A 15,516-nucleotide genomic window follows, 5' to 3' on the forward strand; every position below is an offset into this window, starting at 1 on the left:
TAGATGAAGGGAAGGTAGTTCACACAGCCTATCTGGAACTAGCAAAGGCATTTGACACAATACCCCACTCGGGCATCATAGATAAGCTATCCAGCTTAAATATAAACCCCTATGTCACAAGATGGGTCGCAAACTGGCTCAAAGACAGAACCCACAGAGTGAGAGTTGCTGGAGCCATGTCAGACTTGGGTCTGTCCTGGGACCACTCTTGTTCGGTATATACTTTTCCGAGGTACAGGCCAACGTGGGAGGACTATGGCTCACCAAGTTCGCAGATGACTGCAAACTAGGCGCCATAATCAACTCTCCAGCTGACACAAACATCCTTCAAAAAGGTCTCACAGAGACGGATAACTGGTGCCAGAGCCATGGTCTAAAGCTAAATGCCAAAAAGTGTATAGTCATACCCTTTGGCAAAAACAATGTGCCCACAAATTACCACATAGGTGGTAACCCATTAAGTACAGAGAAAGTAATTGGGGATCTGGGGACCCAAGTTGATAGCAATCTCTCCTTTGACAACCACATTGCCAAAGTGGTTAGAAAGACCTTTTACATAGCCCACCTCATCATGAAAGGATTCACATCTAGATCAAGAGAGGTAATTGTGCCCCTTTATTCATCCCTCATCAGGCCTATCATAGAATACAATGCCCGTTTTGGGATGTACCTTACCCGACACCTGCAGCAATCAGAAAGACCACAAAAGTACCTCACCAAGAGGATCAAGGGACTCAAACAAATGCCATATGCTGCTCGGTTAAAAAAACTCCAGCTCTACTCAGTTGCATACCGCCTACTTCGAGGTGATCTATGCCTGACATATAAAGCTATGTCCAATCCAGAATTAATGGACATGCTCCACCTCAGTAAATCTAAATCCCTTAGAGCCACACGCTTGAGGGACTTGAACCTCAGCACTGAAATAAATAGAACTTGCTGGAGGGACAGATTCATAACCCAGAGGCTCCCTTCGTTCTGGAACAGAATTCCAATTCATGTTAGGCAGAGCACCTCACTGAATCTCTTCAAGAAGAATCTTGATGAGTGGATGGGGGATCGTAGGTTTGTCCCGGGGATTACTTCCATGTCACTATTAGACAGAGGCACAGCAAACTAAACCTTAAAAAGGGCACAGCATACTCAAATCAAGGGGTGGCATAAGCCAAACAAAATCGGGCTAGGCTTATAATTGCCCCAGGGCAGATAGCCTAGTATGAGCCTATGAACCACATTACCCACAATTAAACAGTCATAGCTTTCAGGATTTTACCTCCAGAATCAGGGACAAATATGTTAATAATAAGAGACAAATGCCCCAAACATACCAATCAGCTGTCCAGATTTTCGCAGAACGTCCAGATTTTGCCTCTTATTTTGGTCTGCTCCTCATAAAATGTGCTTTTCTGGCAAATCATTAAGGATTGAAGTCACTAAATAATACTAACCAATAACAGACATTTGAGTTTCAGACTTTATATCCTCCACAAAATATATAATAATGTAAAATATGTCATCCTTACAACTTTCTAAGCTTATAAAAGCAATATTTAAAATCTGCCCCTATTTTTGGCCTTTGTTCCCCCTTTTTTCTGGCTTTGTCCAGCTTTCTTGCATCGAAAGGTATATCTCCGAATTAGAGACAATTTTAAAGGATTAGTACTATTAACCCGTAAAGTTGTCAATATAAAATAATGCAAGTTAACTTGAATTTTCTGAAGTAAAAGTATCCAACTCAATGTTTGTCCTTATTTATTAAACTGTCACTTTTCTCTCATAATGGCCATTTGTCGTAGGGATTAGGAGGAACGGAGCAAAATTTCTGAACCCAGTTCAGGGGCATTTGAGAGGTATGCTGCAATTCCTACATCAAGGGAATCAAGTGAAGAGAAAAAAGGTTAATTTACTCATAGCTCTCAACCTCCCATCTCCAAAATGAGGAACACTACACTAGCCCTCATAATTTGGAATAAACGGGCAAAATATGGAACACATACTAATGGCTAACTAACAACTTCAACCAGGTAGGTCATAGGATGGTTAAAACATGTTGTTTTTACTTATAAAAAGATCTTATACTGCATTAAAAGAATTCATTTTCCTTTACCATGAATATCAGTTAAAAAAATCCTAAAACCAGATGTGTGACAGACCCTTTCAATGTGGAACTTTTGAGGACCCCAAATGAGGTGCATTCCTCATAATAAGGTACACTTGAGAGGTGTGATATCTACTTTATACCCCATTCACTATTACAGAGTAGGTATTGCTGGTATTGCGACTGCTGTGAAATGAAAACGCTATACAAAGACCTTATAAAATCTAAAATGACAAATCATTCAAACGTTCTTAGAAAATATTGCAAACCAGGTTGTAATTTCCAAAACATTAAACTGCAATACGTACTACATTCCTTTTTTAACAAATCTCGACCAACATAACTTCTTGACTCTCGCGATATTTTATTAGGAACGGAAAAAACTCGCTACCAAGTCAATCACGTGACATTGGTAAGCACTTTACCGGCTTTGATATAGTTTTATTCGGCGGCGATTTGTTTCGTGACCAGTAAAGGTGTTTGCACTGTAGTACAAGCTGAAACGTGTACTTCGGATTTTTTTATGGATTAATGAGAATTGACCCCTTGCCAGCCAAAATTTTGAGAGGTGTACTTGCATTTCGGGGATTTCTTCGTGATGAAAGGCAGCAGTAGTATAGAGCATAATTTGGCTGGTTCTCCTTTATAACAGTGCTGTCTCCTACAGCAGTAAATGCATGCATGTATTTGAGAAAAAATTAAAAGTCGGAATATTCTGCATCTGCTGCAGTAAGTAAGCTGTCATTGAATTATTGTAATTTGAGGTTTGTGTTTTAGTGGTACCTGCGCTGCTTAAATCCGTGCAGTTAAGAACAGGTCATTATTAACAGTAAAGTAGTTGAGTTCTGCTAATGTGAATGGGCTGCGGTTGCAGTGGTCATTTCCTTTCTCCTGTTTGGATATGCTTTACCTGTATGTCACTGTCTTGGTACTAGTCCTGAGTAAGGTGTGAGTGAACGTGCGCCTCTGTTTTTCACTGTGGGTATCCTCACCTTCCGCTATCGTTCTCCAGGTTAAGGTAGTCCTCCTACATTTATTCAGTTAAAGCCAACTTGTTTTTTTTTTTGGGGGGGGGGGGGGTATGCAAAATGGTTTGAGGGAGGTATGATGTTTACTGACTTTGTGTTCGTCTAAATATATTTTGTATGTATATATTTTTTCAGGGGTGAACCTAGGTACAAGTGTCTTTTTCATTGATGAGCCGTAAGCATCGCCTCCTTAAGTGACTTGATCTGTCAAATACCGCTCACCTTTTTTTTCCGGCTAGAATTCTGGATAAATTAAAAAATAATGGGACACAGCGGCCGAAAATCAAGGACAATTTTTAAGTATTACTCAAGCTTTTGATGCCTGGCATTATTAATGATTTACTGGAAAATCAAATACTTTACCAGGGGATGGGCAAAAAAATATGAGGCACGTTCACGGGTACTGTGTAAAATCAGTTGGTTTCAGAGGTATGTTAAGTTCGGTCACTGTGTAGGAAAGTGGAAGGAATCGACCCAAATGTGCACAGTTTTAACTAAAGGAAACAGATCGGAGCCAATACTAGACTGCTTTGACTTGCATAACTTTATGGAATGCAGTTATGTTCACCGTTTCAGCATGCTGAAAGGCATGTCATTTTTTCATTCTTACTGTTTGTAACTGTTGCCTGATAATTCCTATATCGTGGTGTTGGGGTTGCTTTTAAAACGTTGCTTGGATTGTATAGGGTAGGCAGATGAGATTGTGTTTTAAAATCTGCACAGTATTTTAGTAGCTCTACTGCTGACCTCCGGAGGAAATTGCAATGAAATAATTAGAGTTTTCTTTGTTCCCCAGCAGCTGTGTCTTTGTCGTACTACTGTTTCATTCATTTTCATTTACTAATATCTGCGGTAAAACAAACTGATTTGTAACCCAATTCTGAGTAAATTCTCTTGAGTGGAGTCCTGATCTGCAGTCACTGTCCCTTGATTCAGGCGAACCTTGTATTTTAATTTGTAACATATTGGAAGCTTTGCACTGACCCGATTTTTTTCCTGTTGATTTATTTTTTTTTTCTTGTTGATTTATTTATTTTTTCTTGTTGAAGTTGCACTCCTTGCATTCTTGTTGAGGGAATTTAGTAGGCTTAGAAAAGACAGAAAAGTGGATTGCTGGTGCTTCTGTTTCCTCATGCTGTGTTTTTACTTGTATGATCATAGGGGTGGAGATCTAAAAACACAGACAGGTGCCATACCTTGTGTGTGTGTGTGTGTGTGTGTGTGTGTGTGTGTGTGTGTGTGTGTGTGCGCGCGCGCACATACACGTGTGTGCCTGAATAGGTTCCAGGCTAAAAGACTGCAGTTGTTTATGAACTGGAGTAAATCATTTTATGTATACACCAAACTCGTTTACATATAGCCAGACAAAGAATCCAATATGTGAATAGCCTAATGTAAATCATTTAAACCTGTTGAGTCAGTCTATGGGTTTATAACTAACTTAAATACTATTGAATGAGTTGTAATTGGAACTCAGTGGTGTAGGGAAGCTTTACCTGTAATAGATGAAGTGGAATAAAGGGTCAGTTATTTAGATTCTGGGAGTTCATAATTGATGTTAGAGGAGGAAGTTGTATGTAATTGTAACTCTGAAATTATCACCAGATGCAACAGAAAAAACTAATACATAACCTCAAACATGAATAATTCTCACTTGAGAGAGGATAAGACTGCTTGATATATTCAACAGAAGAGTTGAAGAGCTATTTTATAGTTGTTTTAAGTGAATTGTTTTTCTATTGCATTGTCTTATGGTAGCTGTGAGATGTTTTTCTATTGCATTGTCTTATGGTAGCTGTGAGAACTGCTTTCTGTTTTGATTATTCTGTGTGTACGGTCTTCCTTTCTTTATATCACCAGATTAATGTCTTCTCCACTCTGATCAATTGGGCTCCAAATGATAAAAGATATGAAGACATAGGTGCCAGCACCGGTTATTTTACAGATTAGTACCTCGCGGGCGGTACTGCGCAGCTTTGGGCGTGTCTGGCATGATTGTCAGTTTTGACTGACAGGTGTAGTTGTCAAGGCCAGCATCGACAGATACTTCAAATGTGAAATGTGTTACATATGCAGTGCTTTCTTGCAGTAAAAGCAAGAAAGAGAATTCCAGTTCAATTCCCCATTGTAGACTGTTCAACGACTTGTTAAATATAAGTAGGGTGCAGGGGCCTGCTCAAAACATTTATAGTGGAGTTCGTTGTGTTTTACGTAGTACCTGCGAGGGACTACTCTGTAAGATAACCAACCAAACTGAATGTTTTCTCTTGTTGAGGTTACTAAAACGAACTCCTTCTTAAAGTGGTTTTCTTTAAGTAACGTGATGTACACCTTTTTTTACAGTTTGGTTATCTTACAGAGTAGTCCCTCGCAGGTACTACGTAAAACACAACAAAAAACACTTTTATAAATGTTTTTGCAGGGGGGCATGCCCCCCCTGCACCCCCCTACTTATATTTACCAACTCCTTGACCAGTCTACAGTGGGGAATTTATGAGAACAATTTACGTTGTGTTTGTTTACAATAATTAGTTGTGTAAAACATGGTGTTGTGAGGATGACACTCATGTCAATATTGCGTAGCCCAGCCGGGGGCGTGTCGGGGCGGGATTTGCTACTGCGCATCCTGCGAGGTACTAATCTGTAAAATAACCCCAGCACCATAGGATGGGGCCACTTTCAAAAGCTGCCCAATGTGCCCTAAAACGATGCTGACATACAAATTAAATGGAAATGGTTGCATTGGTATTTCCCTGGCAACTGCAAGCTCAGATAGCCAGTAAAAGACAGACTAGTTATAAAATGTCTTTTTCCGGCTATCTGAATTTGTGGTCATTTATTTTATTTGTTTAACAATTTACCAGGATAGTCCGACTGGACAACAGGTGCCCGTTTTCAGCGGAGTCCTGGGGAGAAAAGCTTCACAATATTACAAAAGTAGTTTAGTAAAAAGTGTTTAGTAGTTTAGAAAGTGATTAACAATAGCTTAAAAAATGATTAACAATAGTTAAAAGTGATTTAAACATATTTGAGTACATCCTTGAGTAAGGGTAGCATTGATTAACAAATGTTAAGAAAACATCTTTGCGTAAGGTTAACAGTTGAGCAAAAGGCAAGGTTGTAGAAGCATATGATTACAGCACATTTTGTATATCCAGTTGACTTCAAAGAAATAAAAAGTAATAAGCTAGTAGTTATTTACACTATGTACAAATCTGCCTAGGTCCCCGTGGTGGTGGTGCTGCGGTAGCGCTGTCGCCTCACAGTAAAACACTGTCCGGTTCGATTCTCAGCTAGAGCGTCTTCTGCGTGGAGACATGCGTGAATGGGTGTACCTTCATTGAAGGTTGTGCGTCAGGGCTGGTAACTCTGCACGTAAAAATCAACTACCAATCATTAGCGAACCAGAGTAACGCTGTGGCGACCCCCTAACCGGGAAAAGCCAAAAGACACAACAACAACAAATCTGCCTAGGTAGATCAGTGAACAAGGTTTTTCAGGGTCAGTCATGAAGTATAGGCTGGATGAGGTGTGTTCGGGAAGGGTCATTACAATTACATATATGGTTTACATTAAGGTGTGATTTGAGGAGCTTTTTGAATGTGGTAGTGTGGTTTGGTAGCCTGAGGCTGGGGGTAGGGTGTTCCATGTTTTAACAACTGTGTAATGGAATGGAGATTCTCCCGAGTTATTTTTACGTGGAATTACTTTGATTAGGGCTTTGTTACTGCGCAACTCCCTGTTGGTGTTATACAAGTTTACGAGGCCTGTCAGGGCAGGGGTTTTTATCAGGGTGATATAGTATTTGATGGGCTAAGTTGAGTTGGTGGAAGTGAAGCAAGTTTGGGAATTCTAGCCAATGAAGTTTATGATGGGATTGACAGTGATGAGAGCATGATTTTAGCATTAGTTGCAATCCTAGCTATTTTGTTGTTGCAAGCTGAGAGTTTGTTCAGGTCAGTTTTATTTAGATTTGTTAGTACTGGGCATGCGTAGAGTAGGGTTGATAAAGAGATGAGTTCTGGCTGTGGCAGTTCTGGATTTGGAGGTTAAGAATTTGTTGGTACGATAGAGGCATCCTAGCTTTTTGTGGACTTTGGAGATGGTTTGGGATATGTGTTTGTTGTACTTAAGTTGGTGGTCAATTGTGAGACCTAGTAGTTTGGCCTCAGAAACTGGTGTTGTGAGTGCTTTTTTGACTGAGAGAATAGAGAAGGTCTCATTTGTTTTTATTGGGTAGAATAGTATTAGTTGTGTTTTGTTATGGTTAAGTATTAGCTGAGAATTGTTTAGCCAGTTTTCTATTTCTAAGAAGGATTCTTGGGCTAAGATTTGTAGGAGATAGGTGTTGGGTGCAACACAGATAAGGGTGGTGTCATCCACATGTTGAACTATATCCGCTTTTGTGGTAGCTAAGTGGATTTGGTTTGTAAAGATATTGAAGAGGCGAGGGCCAAGTATTGATACCTGAGGTACACCACATTTGACTGGGAGGGGGGGGATAGGGAGTTGAGCCATTTAACGGATTGCGAGCTGTTATCTAGGTAGCTACTGAAACATTGTATGGTAAGGTTATTGAGGTTAAGTTGTGACAGGATAGGAGTCTGTTGTGGGAAGCTGTGTGGAATGCTTTGGATAGGTCTAAGAAGGTGGCAGTGACAAGTTTCCCTTAGTTTCTATATGAGTTTATAGTATTGGTGAAGTTGATTGGGGCAGTGGTGGTGCTATGGCCAGGTCAAAATCCATGCTGAGTTTTAGAGAGTAGGTAGTTGGAGAGGAGTTGGTAGTGGATACATATTTTTAGAATCTTTGATAGGGGTGAAAGGATTGCAATAGGGCAGTAGTTGGAGGTCTGTGGAGGCGGATGATGTAGGAGGTTTTCCATAAGGATGGAAATGTAGTGTTCATTAATGGATCTGTTTATTAGTATTGAGAGTGGATAAGTGATGGCCTTGGATGCAAATTGGAGGTATTCGGCTGGGAGATTGTCTACAGCTAGGGTAGTTGGTGTAAGTTTTGCTAAGAGTTTTTGGATGGTCGATATACAAGTACTGGTTTGAGTGAAAAAGGGGTGGTGTTTGATTGGGCTTTGGGGGTTGGAGGTGTGGTAGTTGGGCTTTTAGGCTTGGTGGGGGTGGTGGTTGGGTTTGTCATTTTAAGAGCTTCAGTATGGAGGAGGTGAAGTCGTTGAAGTTGGAAGCTATGTCAAGGTTAGTGCCTTCTATATTTGGTGGTGGAGGATGTTCACTGTTGCTCAGAATTTCTGTGGGCTGTTACTATATTTTCTTTGTAGCATTATAAAGTGATTTTGTCATAACTTTTTTTTTTTTTGCTTTGTTTCTAAGTTCTGGGAAGGCTTGTCTAGTTGTGGGTGTTTTGTCTTGTTGCCAAGATTTCCATGCTTTGTCCCTTTGTTTTAGTAGGATTTTTGTGCTTTTTTTGTAACTAGGGGACCGGATTACTTCGCATTCTAATTGTTTTGATTGGGACTAGCTGGTTTAGGATATTTAGGAATGTGGAGTTAAAGTATTCTACTGCCTTGTCCAGTGGGAGGGTTTTGGTGGACGTCCAGTTGCAGGATTTTAATAAGGCTTCTGTGAATAGATCTGAGGGAAGTTTTTGCAAGAACAGGTTTGCAGTAGGGAGGGTGGGTTGCAATATTTAAGTTTGTGTCGAAGGAGTAAAGGTTGGGTTGTGGTCATTGAGAGAATTGGGTAATGTGCTGCATTGGTGGGCAGTGTTGGGCTGATTTAGTGAGGATCCAGTCTAAAGTGGATTCCCTTTTGGTGGTTTTCTCTATGCGTGTGGGTGTTTGAATGATTTGGGTAAAGTTTGTTTGTTTGTTTGTTTATTTATTTATTTATTTATTTATTTATTTACATACATTTGTTTACCGGGAAATTCTGACTGGACACATTTTCAGCAGAAGCCTGGGGAGAAAAGCTCTACAGAATGAACATGGTAGATGGTAAACAATAACAATCAAGGTAGTTATACAGTAGAGGTGATAATAACATGGAGAAATACAAGAGCAAATTAGGTACAATTGAGTAGTAAGCATTGAGAAAAAGATGTAAAGCACAGAGCTACAAATTTGCCAAACAGTAACTAGATAACAATAATTCTTTTTCTTTCGGCTTTTCTTGGTTAGGGGTCGCCACAGCGGATCACCTTGTCCGCTCATGATTGGCAGTGGAGTTTTACGGTGTCGAGTTGGCAGCCCAGCACCCAACCTTCCACATAAGGCACACACTCACACTTAGGGCCAATTTTAGTGTCCAGTCAATCTACAGCATGACTTTGACATGTGGGAGGAAACCAGAGCACCTGGAGGAAACCCACGCAACCACAGGGAGGACATGCAGACTCCGCACACAAGGCACCCGAGCCAAGGATCGAACCGGAGAACCTCTTGCTGTGAGGTGGCAAGGCTAACTGCTGCACCACCGTGGCCACCCAACTAGATAATAATAATAATAGACTAAATGATAACTAAATCCTGAAAGGATTAACAGGCAGTGAATAATCTTTAGTACAGTTTTATAGTGATAGAGGGGATACTCTGTATAAATCTGGGAAAGGAGAGAAGGGCACGACCCAACACATGCAACACATAGACCACACAGTCAGAGTGTCAAACAGTCACAGCCCTTAAGGCCAAACAAAATGCCAGACACACTTGTCATTGGTGATTCCATAGTCAGACACACTGACGTCCCGCTCACCAGACTGAGTAAAGAGAAGGTCACAGTAAGCTGCCTGTCAGGCGCTAGAATCCGCCACATAACGCAAGCACTCAGGTCTCTCAACAGCAGGTACAAGTACGACTCAGTCATTGTCCACGCTGGTGTCAACGACCTGAGACGTACCTCCTTGGACTACATGAAAACGGACATCGAGGAGCTCTCTGATTATGTAGCCCAGGCAGGTATGACCCTGACCTTGAGCAGTATCCTACCTTCACCTAGAATGATGCCACAATACAGTGATAAGATGATCAGCTTTAATAATTGGCTTAAATTCTGGTGTCATTCAAAGGGGATCCAATGTCTGTCTGCCTGGGATGACATGCTGGACAAGCCACGCTGCTTCGCAAGGGACGGCTTGCACCTGTCACCTCTGGGCTTCCGGATATTGGCAAAGGCTCTTGCCACCCCCATAGTGCCTTTTTAGGCAAGGCTCAAATTCTAAACCTACCACCCTAGAACACCAAAAAGGAAAAAACTAAGGGTAATGCTGCTCAATGCCAGAAGTCTCAATCTCAAGATGCACGCACTCGAGGCCCTTCTCAATATGGAGAACATCGATGTCTGTGCTGTGACAGAAACCTGGTTCAAGGCTCCTGAGAGCACCCCAGCACTAACAGGTTTCACCTCATATCATGCGTTCCGCCCCAAAATCCGGACAACACCAAGAAAGGAGGGGTGTCCATATTCATAAAGGACACCCACACCTCAAGGTTGGTGGCAACGCATGATGCATCGGAGACCATCCAGGTGCAATTAACCATAGGCAAGACTGCTCTGCAATTTGTAGCATGTTACAGGCCACCCTCTCAAACTCAGGAACCTCACATGGCCTTCCTGAAAACATTGGAGGGATAAATGTATCTCCAAACACCATCATACTAGGTGACTTTTACTACCCTAATATAGACTGGGAACACTAGTCAAAGCCGAACACTCTAACCCAAAGATTCCTGGAGTTCATAAACTCAAATGCCATGGAACAACTAGTCACCATCCCCACAAGAGGAGAAAACATACTTGATCTCATCATCACGAACATGGGATCAAAATGTTCAACACCGGAAGTATACCCTCACTGGTGAGATCAGATCATAAACTAATCTCGCTGGAGGTCCTCATCCCGCCCCATCTGAAACAAAAAGACCACAGTGAAAAACTTCTCAAAAGCCGATTTCACACTTCTAAAAACTAGTGTGGTCTCCTTTAAGGCCCCCGAGCCAGTGGTAAACATTACTCAAACCGCTGAATCACTTACAAATGCCTTCTACCAGCACCTACAGGACTGCATGGATCAGGCAATCCCAAACAAAACTAAGACTCTCTGTACCAAAGGCAAGCGTCCAGTCTGGTGGACCCCAGCCATAAACAAGCTCTACAACAAAAGGAGGAAGCTACTACAAGATAGAGCAAAATCCTTGAAAGGTAAGACACCTTTGATCATTATAAGTTAAAAACTAAGAGCTCTCATAAAATCATCCAAGGCAAATTTTGAGAGAAAAATCGCCAAGGACTCTAAAGAGAATCATAAGGCCTTCTTTAGCTATGTTAGAAACCTAGGAGGAAACTCCCAGATATGCTCAGAATTAGTTCAAAATGATGTGAAAATTACTGAACCTACACACATTGCCAACATACTGGCTGACAGGTTCAGTGCAAACTTCTCCCCTCCCCCAAAAGGAGAGATATCTATTCCAGAGGATTGTAGCCCCCAAACATCTCCAACGCCCAGGTGAGAACTGCCCTCACTAAGGCAAAAACACAGCATCCATGGGACGGATGGTGTCCCCGGCTGTGTGCTTCATGAACTCAATGAGGAATTAAACCCACAGTTAGGACAGCTGTTTAATCTTAGCCTCACCTCAGGATACGCACCCAAGGAGTGGCGACGGCGACTGTGGTCCCACTTCATAAGGGCGGTGCCTCCACAGACCCTGGAAATTACCGCCCCATTAGCTTGACAAGCCTTATCTGCAAAGCCATGGAGAGGATCATAATGGAACTCATAAATAAAGACATAGGGAACTTGCAGACTTTGGATCCAACTCAGTTTGGCTTTGTCAAAGGCAGATCCTGCCTCTTAAACTTGGTTGACTTTTCGAGACAGTCACCAAGGCCATTGATGAGGAAAGGCAGTCCATACAGCCTACCTCGACCTGGCAAAGGCCTTGACACAATACCCCACTCAGGTATCATCGAAAAACTCATCAGCTTGAATGTAAACCCATACATCACAAGATGGGTTGCAAACTGGCTAAGTGACAGAACCCACAGGGTCAGAGTTGCTGGAGCCATGTCAGACTCAAAGCCTGTCACAAGTGGTGTCCCACAGGGCTCAGTCCTGGGTCCACTCTTGTTCGGCATCTACTTTTCTGAAGTACAAGCAAACACAGGAGGGTTATGGCTGACAAAGTTTGCAGATGACTGCAAACTGGGCCATAGTCGAAAACACATCTGACACAGATATCCTCCAGAAGGGCCTCACAGAAATGGATAACTGGTGCCAGAGCCATGGCCTGAAGTTAAACGCCAAAAATGCATAGTCATACCCTTTGGGAAAAACAAGGCTACCCTAGCTACCATATAGGTGGCAATCCACTGAGCACAGAAAAGTCATCAGAGATCTGGGGACCCAGGTTGACAGTAGCCTTCGCTTGACACTCATGTTGCTAAAGTAGTTAGGAAAACCTTCTATATCACCCACCTGATCATGAAGGGATTCACATCTAGATCAAGGGAGGTCATCGTCCCCTGTACTCATCACTTATTAGACCTATGATTGAGTACAATGCCCGTTCGAATGTATCTGACCAGACACCTGCTGCAGCTTGAAAGGCCCCAAAAGTTCCTCACCAAAAGGATAAAGGGTCTCAAAATATGTCTTATGCTGCCCGACTGAAAGAACTCCAGCTCTATTCAGTCTCATACCGCTTGCTCAGAGGTGACCTGTGCCTGACATATAAGGCCATGTCAAACCCAGATTTGATGAATATGCTTCACCTCAAAAATCTAGATCCCTCAGAACCACAAGGGCGGAGACTTAAACCTTGACACGGTTATAAATAGAACGTGCTGGAGGGACAGATTCATCACCCAGAGACTCCCTATGCTGTGGAACAAAATCCCGGTACATGTGAGGCAGAGCACCTCTCTGGTCTTGTTCAAGAGGAATCTTGACCAATGGATGGGAGATTGCAGATATACCCCAGGGATTACTTCAGCGTCACTGCTTGACAGAGGCACAGCAAAATGATAGGCATAGTTTTTATTCAAACTAAAGGGGTGGCGAAAGCCACATAACTATGGGCTAGGCTTATAAATGCCCTTGGGCAGATAGCCTAGTATGAACCTATGAACCTATGAACCTATTAGTCAGTATAGGTTGATGAGTGTTTGGGAGCGGATAGAGTTCTAGTCTGTGTTTACATCCCCTAGCACTGTGGTTTCATGGAGGAGGGAGTGGGAAGCCCAGTGAACTATTGATTCTAGGGTGTTTATGTTGTCCCCTGGTGGAATGTAAATGGCGAGTAAGTTTAGTTTTGGGCTGGTTTAGGAGGAGTGTAGTGAGTATTGTCTCAGCATTTTTGACGTTTGTGGGCTTTTTTTGTAAGAGTTGGATCTTTAGGTTAGACTTTTAAAGTAGGGCATTGTCTCCACCTCTTGAGTGGTCTGTCTGCCCTTAGGATGTTGTAGCTGGGTGGGGGTACAGTGATATGGGGTTTAAGCCTTGTCCCTGTTAGGAGCAGTATGTCTGGGTTATATATGGAAATAGCTGAATGTAGTTTTTCTGTTTTTGTTCATGATACTACAGATATTATTATAGTTAGCATGGAAATGTGTGCGGGAGTGTTTTCTGAGGCATACAGATCAACTTCTTTTCCTCAGGATTTTGTATAATGCCAAAAATAACGGTAATGAAGGCTCAACTAGGGACAGTTTTTAAACATTACTACATTTTTAAATGAATTAGCAGAACAGGTTTTGCTTTGCATGCATTTTCTGTGCAGTGTAAGTATGAAACTTTAATCTCTGGCATTAGTGACTTGACTGTAAACCTCAGCATACCTCTCAACTTTTGCTTTGGAATTCCCGACAAAACCAAAAATAATGGTCGGGGCGAGATAAAGGGACAAAATAAGGGATTTTTTTTTTTTTTTTGTCTTACTCTTATAAATCTGGAAAGCTGTTAGACTAACACTTTGTATTGGTATGCATTTTCTGAAGGCTATGAAGTCTGCAATTCAAATGTCTTATTATTTAGTGAGCACAATCCTCAATGGTTTGCCAGAAAACCACACATTTTTATAAGGAACAGACCAAAATATGGGGCAATTAATTAGGGCATTCTGAAGAGCTGAGAAGAAAGACTGGGCAAAATTGGGGACATTCTGCAAAATTCTACACAGTTTGTTTTTATTGAATGATTGCTTTTTGCCACAGAAGTGGGGCTGATTGACACTTTTCAGCCTCAACTCTGGATTAAGGGTAGTGACGACAGCAGTTTCCAGAACTACAATGAGACATTGCATTCATGTGCATACTTCATACATTTGAGAGGTTTTCTATAAGTTGGCACAGACCTTCGTGTTCATTGCCTTTTACCCACTGAGTATCAGGATGGGCTTTGGGTCTTCTAATAGCCTGTTTTTGGCAGAATTTCCCCAGCGGTACATTTCACTGTGGCTAGGCATGCTTATAAGGTAGTAATCCTGTTGCTGTATTTAAAAAAAATCATTCATTCTCTCATGACCACTTTGCTATTCAGGGTCTTTATGGATGTAGGCAGAGATTTCCTGACTTGCTGCAGGAGTTATGCGTAGAAGCAGTATAGATTCATAGCTAGATATTCCAAGGTCAGTGAGTCTTGTAACCATTCACTGTCTGCCAGTATCCTGCTTCAGGCAGCACCTCCTTTCTCAGGGAGGGCCACATCAGTCAAGCCCAGAGTAAATTTGTGGATACCCTTCTGGTCATCTAGTTTATGTTTAAAGTAAGATAGTGAATTGCACTGCTTAACATGTAGGGAGAAGTTTATTCCAGAGGTTTGGGAGAGGCTGCCTTATAAACATGTCCCTTCACTGTGCATTGTATTTATCTGTTGGTGAAGATTTAGGTCCCTGGTTCTAGTACTGGCGAAATTATTGGACTCGTGGAGAAACAGGGTGTCCTGGGTAACCGGGGTCTCTAATGGTGCAGTAAGCAATTCAGAAATCTCCCCTCATAAGTCTGTAAGGCACTGTCTTGGTAGCCCAGGGACATTAGGCCTGTGATCTTTTTGGATAAGAACATTTGGGTTTGGATAAGAACATTTGGGTTTTTGCTAATTATTTGGTATGATTTAGGTACGCTCCAAATGGGAGCATTGTACTCAATAGTTGTACTGATCAGTGCTGAGGTATAAGGGAGTGATTACTTCTTTAGACCACAATGATATTGCTTTGTCAATTAGGTAAGCTAAATAAGTTATTTTTTGATCGCCATTGTCACGTGATGGTCAAAAGAGGGGGAACTATTAGGTTCGCCATCACTGGTCTATATCATATGATGAGGGGAGTGCTTGTTTACCATATGTGATGATACTACAGTTTTTAGCATTTACTTTGGAGACTGTGTGTTTTTAGTACTCCAAGAGTTTAATAGGGAG

At 41.8% G+C, this 15,516-nt stretch overlaps 1 long non-coding RNA gene across 1 annotated transcript in view; it reads left to right on the forward strand.

The window, feature by feature from the left end:
• The first annotated feature begins 2,518 nt into the window (after window positions 1-2,518).
• Window positions 2,519-15,516, forward strand: part of LOC122793420 — a 404,513-nt gene continuing 391,515 nt past the window's right edge. The window contains exon 1 of the long non-coding RNA XR_006363479.1: window positions 2,519-2,827. This is a non-coding gene — a long non-coding RNA (uncharacterized LOC122793420). The remainder of the gene's footprint in view (window positions 2,828-15,516) is intronic.

This window comes from Protopterus annectens, chromosome 2.part0, assembly GCF_019279795.1.
Source record: "Protopterus annectens isolate FY-2018-M chromosome 2.part0, PAN1.0, whole genome shotgun sequence".
Lineage (NCBI taxonomy): Eukaryota > Metazoa > Chordata > Ceratodontiformes > Protopteridae > Protopterus > Protopterus annectens.